Below are 15,388 nucleotides of genomic sequence, written 5' to 3' on the forward strand. Positions count from 1 at the left end.
GCATCAGGAACAGGTTTTGGCGTACATTGCCGAAACAGCCACCAGCTCTATTGCCTCCTCTTCTGAACGGTCGAAACCTGCAAGCACGGAGTCATCAGTGCAGGTTTCTTGTCAGGAAAAACACCTTTCCTTGTGTCCTTCACCCCCACCAAAAGTTAAGGATGCGGCAGCCCACACTTCAAATTACTCTATGGAGCTCTTTTCACATACCATGCCTGAGTTATCCAGTCAAATCCAGAATTCCCCAGTCAAAGATGAATCTGACATGGAGTGCACTGATGCACAGCCACTGCTAGATGATTCTGCTGGTACATCGACCCAGAGCACCACATTACCCTCGCAGTCTATTGAGCCAGAATCTGACCCCGATGAAACTCAGGTGCCCCTTCCCGCATTCTATACCACCTTTCACGGTGACACAGAGGAAGGTAAAGAGGAAGGTGCAGATGACTTTGAAGAGGAGGTGATGGATGACCCAGTTCTTGACCCGGATTGGCATCCATTGGGGGAGGAGGGTGGCGCTGGCAATAGTTCAGATAAGGAGAAGGATCCGCAGCAGGCATTGACATCACAGCAGCGGTTATCTGCCAGGCCCGTAGCTGTCCAAAAACGTGGAACAAAAACTAAAAGAGTTGCAGGACAGCTTGGCCAGATGGTCAACTTAGCACAGCGTGCAAGGCCAGAAAATGTATACCATAGTAGGAAGAGTGCAGTGTGGCACTTCTTTGTCCAAAATCCTACTGATGAGGCAAAGGTTACCTGTAAGAAGTGCGGAAGGGCCTTTAGCCGAGGTAAACAACTCAGAAATTTGAATACCAGTTGCATGCTTAGACATTTAATCAACATTCACTTGCAAGCGTGGACGGACTACAAAACCTCAGGTAGCGCATGTGCACCTGCTCCGACTGAAGGTAGCCAGCAACGCTCCATCGCTTCCCCCACTGTAAGACCACTGCCACCGTTAAGCACACCAACAGCACTAAATGTGGAGGTGTCGTCGCAAGGCCAAAGCTCTCAGGGAATCACAATGGTTTTGCAACACAACACTGAATCTAGGCCATCACCACCAATACCATCACCAACCCCCTCTCACTCCGTCCAGTCCACCGCTACTTACCCCATATGCAGCTCTCCAGTCCAGCTCACCCTACCAGACACTCTGAGTAGGAAAATAAAGTACTCATCCTCTCATCCGCGTACACTTTGAACGCCTACATTGCCAAACTAATCTCATTAGAGATGATGCCCTACCTTTTGGATGAAAGCAAAGCTTTCTGCGACCTCATGGCCTACGCTGTCCCACACTATGACCCACCCAGTCGGCACTTCTTTTCTCGAAAAGCCATCCCTGCCCTCCACCGGCATGTGAAAGTCTGCATTGTCCATGCACTAAAACAGTCAGTAAGTGGAAAGGTGCACCTCACAACAGATGCATGGACCAGTAGGCATGGCCAGGGCCGTTACGTGTCCATCACTGCGCACTGGGTTAAGGTGGTGGATGCAGGCTCCACTGGGGACAGCGGTGGTGGAACAGTGCTGCCTAGGCCACGGTATAGGAAACAGTTGGCTGTAGGTTTTCGATCCTCCTCCTCTATCAGCGAAAGCTCGTCCACAGAGCGCAGTCACACGAGCACTCCATCCGCAGCTGGCAGTGTTGCACATGAGGTGTCCCACTGTCGAACAGCTAGTGGTAAGCGTCACCAGGCTGTGTTAAAGATGATGTCTTTGGGCGACAACTGACACACCGTGGAGGTACTGGCCGACTACTTGCAGCGACAAACTGAGTCATGGCTGGGCAGTCTACATCTTGAGGCAGGCAAGGTACTCAGTGATAATGGCTGTAATTTTGTGGCAGCCATAGCCCGTGCAAAACTCACACACATACCTTGCCTGGCTCACACTTTGAACCTGGTGATGCAGTGCTTCCTTAATAATTATCCAGAGTTAACATCCCTGCTCCATAAGGTGCGAAGACTGTGCTCGCACATCCGTCGCTCAAATGTCGATTCCACTCGTATGCAGAAGCTGCAGCGATTGCTCCACCTCCCCAAGCACCGCTGTTATGAATGGGTCACCGAGGAGGAAAAAACCTAAACAAGCTAAGCCCAGAAAAAAAAAGAGAGGTTGGTAACTATGCAGATTGCAGATCCCTGATCCTAACCACACAACTAGCAGCAGCCGTGGAGCGTACCTACGATGAACCTAGACGCCTCGTCACGGCCGGAGGACTAAATAAGCCTAAAGCAAGAAAAGGGGAAAACTAACTGCCCCAGAGCAGACCCCAAAGGAATAGACAGCCGCCACATATGTAATGACGGTGAAACAAGATGAAAACACAAACACAGGCAGGAAAATAGGCTGAGCAAATGATGGGGCCCAAACTAACTAGAAAGGAGAGGAAAGGAAAGACACTGTCTGCAATCTGCCCAAAACCCTACAAAATAATGTCCAACACTTCTGATAACAAAATTAACCCTGAAATCACTAGACTTCTTCCACTATATCAGCACTCTGAAATATTCTGAGACAGAGCAAAAAGAAGCCAATCTAATAAGGGACAAAAAGCAAATTGGGAAATACAGATAAATAAGAGTGGAAATTCAGCACAGGGGGCTGGCTGCCCCCACAAAAAACTGAATAGAACAACAAAATCAAGTGTGAACATTAGCAGAAAAACTTAGCTTGAGCTGACTTGAACAGAGCTGAGAACCAAGACCTGACAAGCAGAAGGAATCACCAGCACCAGAGTAGGGTGTCGGCTGTCTTAAATCCAATCTGAGATTCCTGAGGTCCATTCGTCATCCTCATTATCAGGTGGCAGATCTCTACTGATCAGCCTCACTACCTCCTGTTACCACCAGAGGGAGCCTGGAAGGAGAACTCACAACTTGTAGACCAGAAAATGAACTCACAACACACTGCCTAATCATAGACGTTGCAACAAGGTGGAACTCCACCCTGCACATGGTTGAGAGGCTGTGCGAACAGAGGCAGGCTGTAATGCATTTGTGGGAAGATACATGGGCAGGCAGTTTGAGGGAAGACATGGAATTGTCGGGTGTGCAGTGGTCAAAGCTAAAAGACCTCTGTAAAGTCCTTCAGTGTTTTGAGGAATGCACACGGCTGGTAAGCGCAGACGTCGCCATCATAAGCATGAGCATCCCACTTATGCGTCTGCTCATGCAAAGTTTGACGCACATTTAGGATCAGGCATCTGCAGTGGAGGAGGAGGAGGAGGAGGGAAGCCTTAATAACAGTCAGCCATTGTCTGGTCAGGGAACTGTCCTGTACGAGGTGGAGGAAGAAGAGGAGGAGGAGGATGAGGGGGATGATTATTTTGGGCAGGAGGATGCTTCTCTGGGGGCAAGAGAAAATGTTGGCGTTCCAAGGTCAGGTACAGTGTTTGTGCGTGACTGTAGGGATGTGGATTTGCCAGAAAGTGCTCCTCCACCAACCACTGGCAGTGCATCATTGACACCTGGAACATTGGCCCACATGTGCGATTATGCCTTGCGGATCCTAAAAAGGGACCCCCACATTGCCAAAATGATGACGGATGCTGACTACTGGCTGGCCAGCATCCTCGATCCATGCTACAAAGGCAAATTACACAACATCATGCCACAGGAGAACCTAGAGATTATATTGGCTAACAAACAAGCAACTCTGGTAAACCGTTTGTTTGAGGCTTTCTCAGTACCCAGCAGCGGTGCTGGTTCTCCCACGAGCCGTAGTGGGCACAATGGAAGAGGTGTTCATGGTGCACACAGCCAAAGTGGCGTTGGAGCAGGGGTTTAATGACCATGTTGTGGAATGATTTCTCAAGTACCGCTCACACGACTGCTAATACTGCATCGATTAAAAGTGACAGGAGAGAGCAGTTGTCAACGATGGTTACAAACTACTTCTCCTCCCATATCGATGTTCTCCCTCACAGGTCATTCCCCTTTGACTATTGGGCCTCTAAACTGGATGCCTGGCCTGAATTGGCACAATATGCCTTACAGGAGCTCGCTTGCTCTGCTGCTAGTGTGTTATCTGAAAGAGTCTTCAGTGCTGCTGGATCAATCCTGACAGAAAAAAGGACCCGTCTGTCGACCCAAAATGTTGATGATCTAACCTTCATTAAAATGAACCATGCATGGGTTTCAAAGGATTTTATCCCACCTTCCCCTGATGACATATAGGTTGCCAGAAAACTGCCTCGCTTTTGTCCTCCTCTTCCTCGGACTTGCCCAATTCCGCCCTTTGCAGCAGCTGAATGTCCAGCCAACACATCAACATATGCCATTTTTTAAACCTCCCTAAGTGGGCTGCCCACCCCTCCCCCCAATGGCTGAAGTCAACACCTCGCGCACCCAGGCAAGTGCCGTTGCTCTGAACAGGTGGATGGGCCCACAAATGGCCGTCGGCACTGGCACAGGGCCCCTCATAGTACAATACAGTTTCTCTGACTGTGGGGGGCCCACTCGCCGTCAGACACACCAGCGTACTATGAGGGGCCCTGTGCCAGTACCGTCGGCCACGAGTGTGCCCCCCCTGCTTGGTCATGGCCACAGCACTTGCAAGTTGCAATACTTACTTCTCCCTGCTCCACCGCTGTGTAGTCTGGGCAGTTAAATCCTTCACAGGGATGGCCACTAGAAATTTGGTGTATTGATCGGTAATGCTTAAGATGTAGCTATGCCCTGTCCTGCTGGCCTCTACCTTCAGATGATCAATGGCTACCATTTGTAATGGACACCAACTTATAAGATAAGATAAGATAATCCTTTAATCGTCCCACCATGGGGAAATTCAGAGCATTACAGCAGCAAGGCAGGAACAAGTACAGATACAGATGCATAAAGGCATTACATTGACAGTAGGTAGGTACATATACGAAAAAAAAGATATAACTGGACTATCACAACTTTGGATCTATCAGTTCACTGTTTGGGTCGTTCTCTGTTTTGGACATTGCTGGTTATACAGCCTAACTGCAGCAGGAAGGAAGGACTTTCGGTAGCGCTCCCTCTCACATTTAGGATGAAGTAGCCGGTCACTGACAGTACTGCACATCTTTGTCACGGTCTCATGCATGGGATGGGAATCATTCTGCACCATGTAGCTCACCTTGGCCAGTATCCTCCTGTCGCCTACTTCCTGAACTGGATCAAGGTGGCATCCCAGGACAGAGCTGGCCCTTCTAATCAGTTTGTCCAGCCTATTCCTGTCCCTGGTTGATATGCCACTACCCCAGCACGCCACACCAAAGAAGATGACTGATGCCACAACAGAATTGAAGAAGGATGCAAGGAGTGCCCCCCTAACGCCGAAGGCTCTCAGCCTTATGAGCAGATAAAGCCTACTGTGGCCCTTCCTGTACACTGCATGCAAGTGATGGGCCCAGTCAAGCTTATTATTGAGGATCACACCAAGGTACTTATAGGTGTCGACTATCTCAAAGTCATTTCCCTGAATGTTCACCACTACTGGTGGATTTTTTCCCTTGTGAAAGTCCACCACCAATTCCTTGGTCTTCCCGGAATTAATCCTAAGGTGGTTCCTCTGATGCAACTCCACAAAAGCTTGGTTAGTATCTCTGTACTCTCTTTCATCTCCTCCTGTGATGAGGCCTACTATTGCAGAGTCATCAGAATACTTCTGCAAGTAGCAGCTAGATGAGTTGCACTTAAAATCCGCAGTGTACAGTGTGAAGAGAAAAGGGGCAAGAACTGTACCTTGAGGTACAGCGGATAAGATATAAGCGGATGCAGTGGTGCTTTATGATCACCTTTCACAGTTGTGATAGTCACAGACGTGTGACATTCCTGCCACCATTTTTCAATGTCTCCTCTCATGCTAATCCAATAGAATCGCCTACGGTCTGTGGCTTCTGTCTTTTGCACTCCAAAATGACCAGACACATCATGATAGGCAGTGAGGACCATGTCTACATCTCTCCCTGTGATCACAATTTGATGGAGACGAGTAACGGTGATGTGATCCACGCTACTGCGATAAAGCAATCCTTTCTTCACAAAGAACCGTTTTCACTGTCTCTAGAGACACAGTAATTGAGGGTCTGCATCGCCTCTGCAACATCTACCGGGAGGTTTTCCAGCAATGAGTAATTCCCAAATTTCTGCTAACACTCGACTTACCACAACACTGTATACTACTGTACGCTTTGACTACCTTTCCCTTTTTCTTCTTGTTAAATTCTGGTGTAAGACATACTGAGCCTGTGAGTGTCTGTGTCTGACTCCGGAAGTATAGACGGAAATTTACAATTACCCCTGGACAGGATACACCTGGTATGTGCTGATACAGTACATTTGTTCAAAATTTTGCATTACGGTATCATCCATAGTGAGTGAGCGTGTGTGGTTTACGCCTTCTATATATACGATGAATCGGAGATACCAATTTTTACCCTATACTCGATACAGCTTGTATCTTGTTATACAGTACCTTTGTTCGACATTTAGTATTACGGTCAAATCCATACTGAGTAAGCGTCTGAGACTGACTACAGGACTATGTATATGGAGATTTCAATTGTACCCTACAATATATATACTTGCTATCTTGTTATCCAGTACCTTTTTTGCAACATTTTTTTATTATGGTCAAACCCAGACTGAGTGAGCGTCTGAGGGTGACTCTGGAAATATATACCGAGATTTCAAATTTGGCCAACACTGTATACAGCTGTATGCTTGTGCTACATTACCCATTTACAGCTTTTCATATTCTTGTGTAATCCATACTGGGCCTGAGAGCGTTTGAGTCGGCCTCCTGAAATGTATACAGAGATTCAGAATGTTTACACTATACTATATATACCTTGTATCTGATGATACTGTACTCATGCCCCTCTCAGATCCAGTTTAGAAAACCACTTGGTCACCACTAGTTGATTAAACAGATAAGGAATAAGAGGTAACGGATATGAGTTACTTACAGTAATCTTATTAATCTCTATTAAATCCAAACAAGGACCCAAACCTCCATCTTTTTTCAGAACAAAACTATCCCTAGGCTAAATGTAGAATCTGATACAAATAGCAAAGCACAAGATTAGCACTTAGAAGGACTGTTAGTAAGCTATTTCAGCATCAGCTCCAGTATCAACACGAGAGGACTCTGCACACACAGGCCTGGACAATTGCTCTCTCCCTAAAATCCCAACTGTCTCTGAACTGTGCAATGACATCTGTGAGCAAAGTATGGCGGCACCCGTCCTTTTATAACCTCTGATGAGGCAAGGTGGCCAGCCAATCACAGTAATACCACTACCAAGATGGCTATTTAATTACAGTGACTGGCAGGCAATCCCCGCATGGTTATTGGCTGTGTAACAGGCACCAACCATGTGGGGTCGGGATTTGAGCTTTAAATTCGAGCACGAGCCAATGCACATCAGGTGCGGAGCACATCCGAGCACCCAGATACTGGAATGATATCCATAATACCAAGCACATTCGCTCATCCCTAGTAGTCACATATGGAGAAAAGTGTACTCTACAGTTTGGTGATGCACCAAAGTTAAAGGGTTTTGCTACTCCTTTAGAAGCTGCTTTCAGCTGCTGCTCAGTAAAGAACCATGCATGAAACAGAGTATGAGACAACTTTCCCTGTCTGAGTAGGGAGAGATTTTTGGAGCATAGAGGCTCAGACAGGTAAACTCCCATACACAGACTGAGTATAGTGTACAAATCTTTGCTGAGCAGTAGATAAAAGGACCTTTAAAAGGAGCATAGACTTGGAACTGAAACAGCATTGCAGTATAGTGTTTTGGCAAGAATGAAGCAAAATAAAATAAAGTAATGAAGTATATTACAAAAATTCATAACTGTGCAAAGCCTGGAGATAATGGAATATTATTATTATTATTATTATTATTATTATTATTATTATTATTATTAAAAAGTAATAGTAAATTAAAAGTTTACATAATATTTAAAAGAATACTTAATTATTTAAAATACACTGTTTGGTTTTTTTTTAGGGTAGATTGGGGTCTAACCTAGGGTGATTTTTTATTTGAGTAAATTCCTTTTACTCCATTTCCTCCCAAAATATCATACCGTTTCCTCCAATGAAACAGCACATTAAAAAGTGCTGCTGATAAGATATCATAATGACTGTTTTAGTAAGTCTACCCTTCTGAACGCAGGATCAGTTGAAGTGGGTGACACACTGGACATGATAGGGGAGGAAGGGAAACCTAAATGTGATTTACCCAGTGCCCCACTTTCTATAAACATGACAATTATTGGTTGTCATTGATATTGACCATTGATCCATATTAATTTGTTCTGTCATACATCATTCTAAAGGCAAATTAATTCCGCTGGCATCCCTTGACAGGCTGGCACACGGCGCTGGCATACACTGTGCATGAGTAACGTTCGAAATGTAAAATCTCATCATCCTTCCTGAAGATGCAAAGTAGATGTAAATATGTTTGATACATTTTGATGCTTTCTTAGATTTTTAGATTCCTGGTCTAGCGGTGTCCTCCGAGGATTTAGCAGAGGAATATGCAGATCAGTGCGCGGTGGTTAACACCCTATCACTCCTGCTCCCTGTTAACTGAGCAGAATCTATGCATGTGCCACACAAGTCTTCACGAACATATACAAGGCAAGGACTGCTATGGCACACACTAACATTTTAATTAATGACAAGACATTCTTTTTTTTTTCATAAGTGCTTTAATGTGTGTTCATTGCAGCAGCAGTCCCCACAGTCACGAAAATATTATGTTGACGGATGTGCTCTGTCGCCAGTGTTCCCTCGACGGGGCCAGCTGTCAGCTCGAGATGATGACATTAACACGGAGAGAAAGTGATGACAAATGCCCGTTATCAGCGAACGAGGCCGGTGACAAATCGAATGGAGGCTCCCGAGCAGCCCCATTACGCTGTAATAAAAAAAGATGGATGGCTCTCTCTGGCGGGGCCCTGCGTTAATGCGATTTTGGCTGGTCTCTCTGGGTTCCAATTAAGGAAGAAAACAGAGAGAGAACAGGAGTCTTAAAAAGGGGGGAAAAATCCAGCCACGCAAGCTGCACTAATTGAGTCTGAACAGCCAAAGGCAATCCCTCACCTATAAGCCGCAGTCAAGTAGTCAAGTCATACCGCTAGCCACCACGTTCCCAAGTCCCACCGCACCTGACAGTCATGTGTCTGGCTGCTGTTCTATATAATATAGATCGAAACATAACACACAGAAACATAATGAGACACTTAGCCTTTTTCATGCTGTTTTTTTTTATTACTGAGTTGCTGTCCCATTTTTCACCTCTAAACCCATGTTCACACTTTTGCTGCTGTTTCTTTTTGTTGCCGTTTCTTTACATCATGATTATTATATATATAGGTCCAGGAAATTCCATAGCGTTAAGCACAGAACTGGCATATCAATTTGTAACAATATAAAAAAAATGTTTTTTTACTACTATATATTAGGATGGTTCTATCAAAGAGTTAAAGGAGTTGTCCAGGCATCTAACATTGATTACCTATACTTAGGATTAGAGCTAATCCGCAGTTGTCGAAAGCTACACGTTGAATTATGCTGTGCTGATCAGTGCTGCGTAATATTTACTTCTTGCCACCGCATGAGCTAACAGAAGCTGATCAGTGGGGGTGCCGACTGTCTGACCACCAATCTGATAGCGATGAACAATATTATGCCTAGACAACCATTTTAATAGGAGAACTATTGCAGAGGTTTTCTAGATAAATGCACTTAGCGCTTATCCTCAAGTGATACATGTGTGATTGCTTGTGGTCCAACCCCAAAGGCCCCCTTAAGAACAAAGATCCCAAAGTGCATGTGTGCATTAAATTTTAGTGCGCATGCGTGATCACCACTCCATTAGGTGAGATACTCAGTAGTCAGACCCCCAGCAACTTATCTAATAAATAGGTGGAAACTTTATTTACTGTGAGTTTGAAGGATTTTTTAAATGAAGACTGATGGATAGTAAAGGGGGAGCAGGTATACAAATTCATAACCATAAAGGTGCCCATTTATCTTATATAACTGTTGGCCAAAGGCTCGCTTGACCAACAGGTAAACCACCTAAGTATGCATGCGTTTTCATTTGGGAGAAGGAAATAAGCTGCTTTCTGGAACCTCCGGTGGTGGTTCATCTCCAGGGAGAATAGAAATTCAGATTCAAAATCCTTAATCCATCTTTCCTTTGACATATTCTCTCAGGAGAAAGTAAGGGGAGCACCATACACTTTAAATAGTTGACGAGTCAGCTTTGCTAATTTTTTCTAATGTATATAGGGCCTGTAAGATGGCCGCCGGACGGGTCCTTGAAGGGAGATATGTAGCCGCGTTAGTAGCCGCCGTGATGTGAGCTTGGAAACATGCTCCAGCACATATAGTGCTGAGAGAGTTATTAGGCTATTCCAGGGACAGGTTTTACAATTAGTCATAAGAAATGGGTGGGAATGACTGCTCACATATCACCACTCAGGGGCGTGGTTTGGCAGGGACACACATGGTTAAAATTGTTGATACCCCTCGTTTGTTGACAGAAAAACGCATAATGGTCACATATGTGCGATCTGACACTGATGTTCCTTGAGCTTGAAGTTCACCTTTAATCTGTTTAGAAGTTTTTCTGGGATCTTTTGTTACCATTCGTATTATCCGTCTCTTTGATTTGTCATCAATTTTCCTCCTGCGGCCACGTCCAAGGAGGTTGGCTACAGTCCCATGGATCTTAAATTTTTGAATAATATATGCAGCTGTAGTCACAGGAACATCAAGCTGCTTGGAGATGGTCTTATAACTTTTACCTTTATCGTGTTTGTCTGTAATTTTCTTCCTATTTTCCTGAGACAATTCTTTCATTCGCTTCCTCTGGTCCATGTTGAGTGTGATACCCATCATGTCACCAAACAGCACAGTGAGTATCTGTAGCCCTCTATACAGGCCACTCACTGATTCCAAGACTGTAGACACCTGTGATGCTAATTAATGGACACATCTTGATTTAACATGTCCCTTTTGTCACATTATTTTCAGGGGTACCATCATTTCTGTCCAGGCCTATTTCATGAATTTTATTTTGTTTTAAATTCTGTGGAAGCATGGTTGAAAAGCAACGTCTGACTTTTGTTCATTATCATAGATTTTTGATTTATTATTACTTTTGTAGGATTCAAGTTATTTACTGTGACCATTGTGGGTTTTTCTGTCATTAAGCGAGGGGTACCAACAGTTTTGATCATGTGTGTAAAATGGAGACTGAGTGTCTCATTCAGTGTCTGGAGATCTGTGGATCACCTGTGTATTGGTCTGTGCTAAGGCCTAAAGAACCGGACACTATCCTTTCAGGCGGACCTGCTATATGTTGTATGGACTTTTTACAAATTAGGAAGAGAAAGCTACTGACCATAGACACCGGGATCACCACAAATATCAAAATGTTTATTAGGTACAGACAGACAAAAAAACGTTTAAAAACATTTAAAAGTCAAACACATGACAATTACAATAGACCCTTGGGGCTTAAAATACAGCCCTCTAGACTCCCCTCTCTGACATGGAAGTAGACTGATATATCTAATCTACATATTCAAAAATTGTAAACAATAATGCATCAAAATGTTAACTAAATATATTCCATATCTACACAGAAAGTGGTTACTGTATGATAATAAAGCCAATATCCTGACATCACTAATAAAGTGCATGGGATCAAATCCTGAAAACAACGTGTCAGTTGTTATAACCATATAAGAGCCAATTGTTAACATGAAACTGGCCACACTAGCTAATACATCTAGCAGTCAGGAAAAAGAAATAGTAGAAGAAAAATGACGCGCACTCTTGCTATAAAGAGAGGTGCTGACTGAGCGTGGACAGACCACAGGCAGTAGTAAATGGATGGACAGTCGCACTCAGAAAATAAATAATCTTTGCAAAAGAGTCTTTGAAGAAAATTTTTTTATGATTTTTAATTCATGTGAGATTTTTCCAATAGATCAAATAATGAAACACCGCAAACAAAAAAGAAATATTCCAAAGGTGAGTATTATATGGTTACGTTTCGACCTAATCCTAGGTCTTTCTCAAACCATACTCAATAGAAGATTCAAGGTAAACAGCAGGGAGATTAATTGCAAAGTCCCAGTTAGGGGCTGGTAGCATGTGGCAGGCAGGAGTCTGCGGTGAAAAATAGGTCGAAACGTAACCATATAATACTCACCTTTGGAATATTTCTTTTTTGTTTGCGGCGTTTCATTATTTGATCTATTGGAAAAATCTCACATGAATTAAAAATCATAAAAAAATTTTCTTCAAAGGAAAATGAAATAAGCAAACAGCAAAGAAACCCTGATAGTGCCTATGGACTCAGATAAAAACTCCAGAAAAGGGCAAATGCCCAAAAGAAGAGAACCAAATAAGCACTGGGAGCATTGAGATCATACAATACCACTAATGGGGGGAGCCTGTAGAGCTTTCTCTTCCTAACTTGTGATTTATTTTTTACTGACTACTGGTGTATCCCTGACCTTATTTTTGTGGTGCCCCCCTTATTGTACTTATTGTTTGTATGAACGTTTTACTTTATGTTTTCACTTTTTGCCGGAAAACACTGTGTTTTGTTTTGCCATCCTGAGCGGTTTATGAAGTTTAAATAAACCTGCCTGGACATTTCAGCAATACCGTTCCTGTACCTACCTCAACCGCAGCTGAGTGAGTACAAACCTCTCCTGGCCTTAAATAAAATCAATGCCACAGCCCCAACCTAATAACCTGAGGCTGGTTTCACATTTGCGTCTGTGCGCACAGCGTTTGTTCTGCATAGATCCACATGCGTCAGGCGTACATATATTTAACATGGTGTACGCAGGGACATGCGTTTGCACGCATTCGCTTGCGGATGCGTATGCATGGGTCGTTTCACGGTCTGCGGTGGTTTCCGGAAACGCAACATGTTGCATTTTTTGAGGCGTCAAAAATCCATCAAATATGCGCAGGCATGCGCATGCGGATGAGTGTATAAAAAAAACTCACTACTGTTTATGGGAACGCATGAGTACGCATTATTAAAAATACATATAGAAATCCCATGAGACACACCCATTTTTTCTGATGTTATATCAAATGCATGTGCATAAACAACGCAAACGCATGCAAAAACTCATACAAATTCATGCACATGCAGCGTTTTTTTCCGTCATGTGTAAGATGATGCGCATAAAAAGCGCTGCGTAAACATGCTTTTTGCAAGTGTTTTTGCATGCGTTTGCAGATGCGGATGATACGCTGCGGACTCAAACGCTAATGTGAACCTAGCCTTAACTAGACCGTTACATGTGTCAAACAGCAAGCACAATGGTAACTACTGTTTTTAAGGGGGATTCTTTGCATGCATTTAAGTAATGGTCTATTTACAGATGAGTGGATTTTTTGAAATCTGAATTCGGCAACTTGCCAAATTTTCCCCCCAAATTTTATTTATAGGGAAAATTTGTGCAAATCTCAATACTGGAAAGCGTGCAATTGCTCGGAGTATACACATGGGGAGAGGAGAGGAAAGAAAGAGAGCGAACAAGATCGAGATGACCCTGCTGACCATAAGGCTACGTTCCCACTATGAACTTTTGTTGAGTTTTAGATATTGCAGAATTATTTAAATTAGGTTACTTGTATTTTTATATGCTTCTTTTAACATTTTTTTTTTTATTCTATTTTTGGCACTGTGTTTTTGTCTGTTTGGTGTGTCATGCTTTAAATAATGCTGCTTTGCTTTTGATACTTCCAGGTATTTGGCTTTGAAAAAGCTTTATTGACAAACTTATGGATGAATTACATGCGTTTTTGATGCGTTTTCGCTGAAGAAAAGCGTTTTTTTTTTTATCTGTGGATTTTTTGTACCTAATATAAGTCTATGGTGAAATTCCTCACAGAAAACTCAGAGTACCCACAAGAGAATTTGAAATGTTGCGGATTTGAAACAGGCACCATTGGTCAGTTTGTGCTGCATTAAAAAGAAGCACAGCGGGCAGAAGATTTCTATAACTCCCATCCGCTTTGATTGAACTGTAAGACGCTGCATTTTTTAAGAGAGCAAAAATATGCAGAGTCAAAAACTCACCTAAAGCTGATCATGGGAACATAACCTAAGAACTTACACTCTACAGGAGAGAGAAATCAAGGATCCTGTTAACCATGAGAACTTGCACTCTACAGGACAGAGAGACTTACCCAATGACTGTAGAGATGGAAAATGACTCTGCCGTACAAACAGTGCTCCAGTGGGAACCGCTGATGTGAGATGGTCCTGGTACTGGCCACCCATGTACAAGGCATGAGAATCTGCTAGATGTCATAACTGCAGTGAACTGAAGGAGGCCCATGTGGCAGCAATAAATGCTGTTATTCTGCTCTTTGATGCTTCAGCAATGTAGAAAATGGTGTCGGACAAAACTTTTTTTGCAACCCATAAATCAAATCTCAAAGTGTTCGAATTTGCGTGAAAACTCGAATTTCAGGAAAGTCGACTTGAAATCGATCCTCTGTGGATCAATCTGCTCATCTGTAGTACTGTTACTTTTTCCCTATTTTTACACAATGAAAGAAACATCCAATATACAGTATGTGAAAAGGGATTGGAAAAACAAGCTATTCTCAGTGGTTAAATGTGAACGTTTACTCGTAATTATGGGTCCTGATTTTTTTAAGGCCTTGTCTTTACAGCAAGATTATGATCATCTCATATTAGAGCGCCATTCAGTATTGCTCAATATTGTCCCACATGGTGGCTGCAAGAAACAAAATGTACAGGTGTAACTTCAAGTGACCAACCTAAGCTAAAACTGTGATAATAAGGCCAAAGAGACACTGTGTTCCCTATGGCAGAGCAGTGCCATGTTATAGCTACATGAAGGGGCATAGGCAAAGGGTTAAAACTTGCCCCTTGTGCCTTCACATCTACTCTAGTATTTCCCCAGTTCTTCTCCATGACTCTCCTCGTCCTGAAGATCTCCTCCTCCATTTTGGCGCAATATATAATGTTTTCTGCCTCTGCTTGTGTAAGAAGCAAGTTACATGGGAGCATTACATAAAGAGTTTGGTCAGGAGCATGTGCACAGCTACACGAAGAGGAGGGAGTAATGACTGCTGCTATATCGGGAGGATTAATTCTGCAAAGAAATACAGCACCAAAGGGAATAAGTATGCATGCTCACAAGCAATCTAATGGGCAAAACTGGGGCATTTAATCCCACGCCCTAAATAGCTAATTTCCCTGAAACACCAGCAAGTGGGTCATAACTCCAGCAAACTTCGGACTCTTAGCAGCTATGGTATATGCAAATATAAATGTGTGTGTCACACTTTGCTTGTGTGCATGTCACAGTGT

This window comes from Dendrobates tinctorius, unplaced genomic scaffold (assembly GCF_039654945.1).
Source record: "Dendrobates tinctorius isolate UK_male_01 unplaced genomic scaffold, ASM3965494v1 ptg000230l, whole genome shotgun sequence".
Lineage (NCBI taxonomy): Eukaryota > Metazoa > Chordata > Amphibia > Anura > Dendrobatidae > Dendrobates > Dendrobates tinctorius.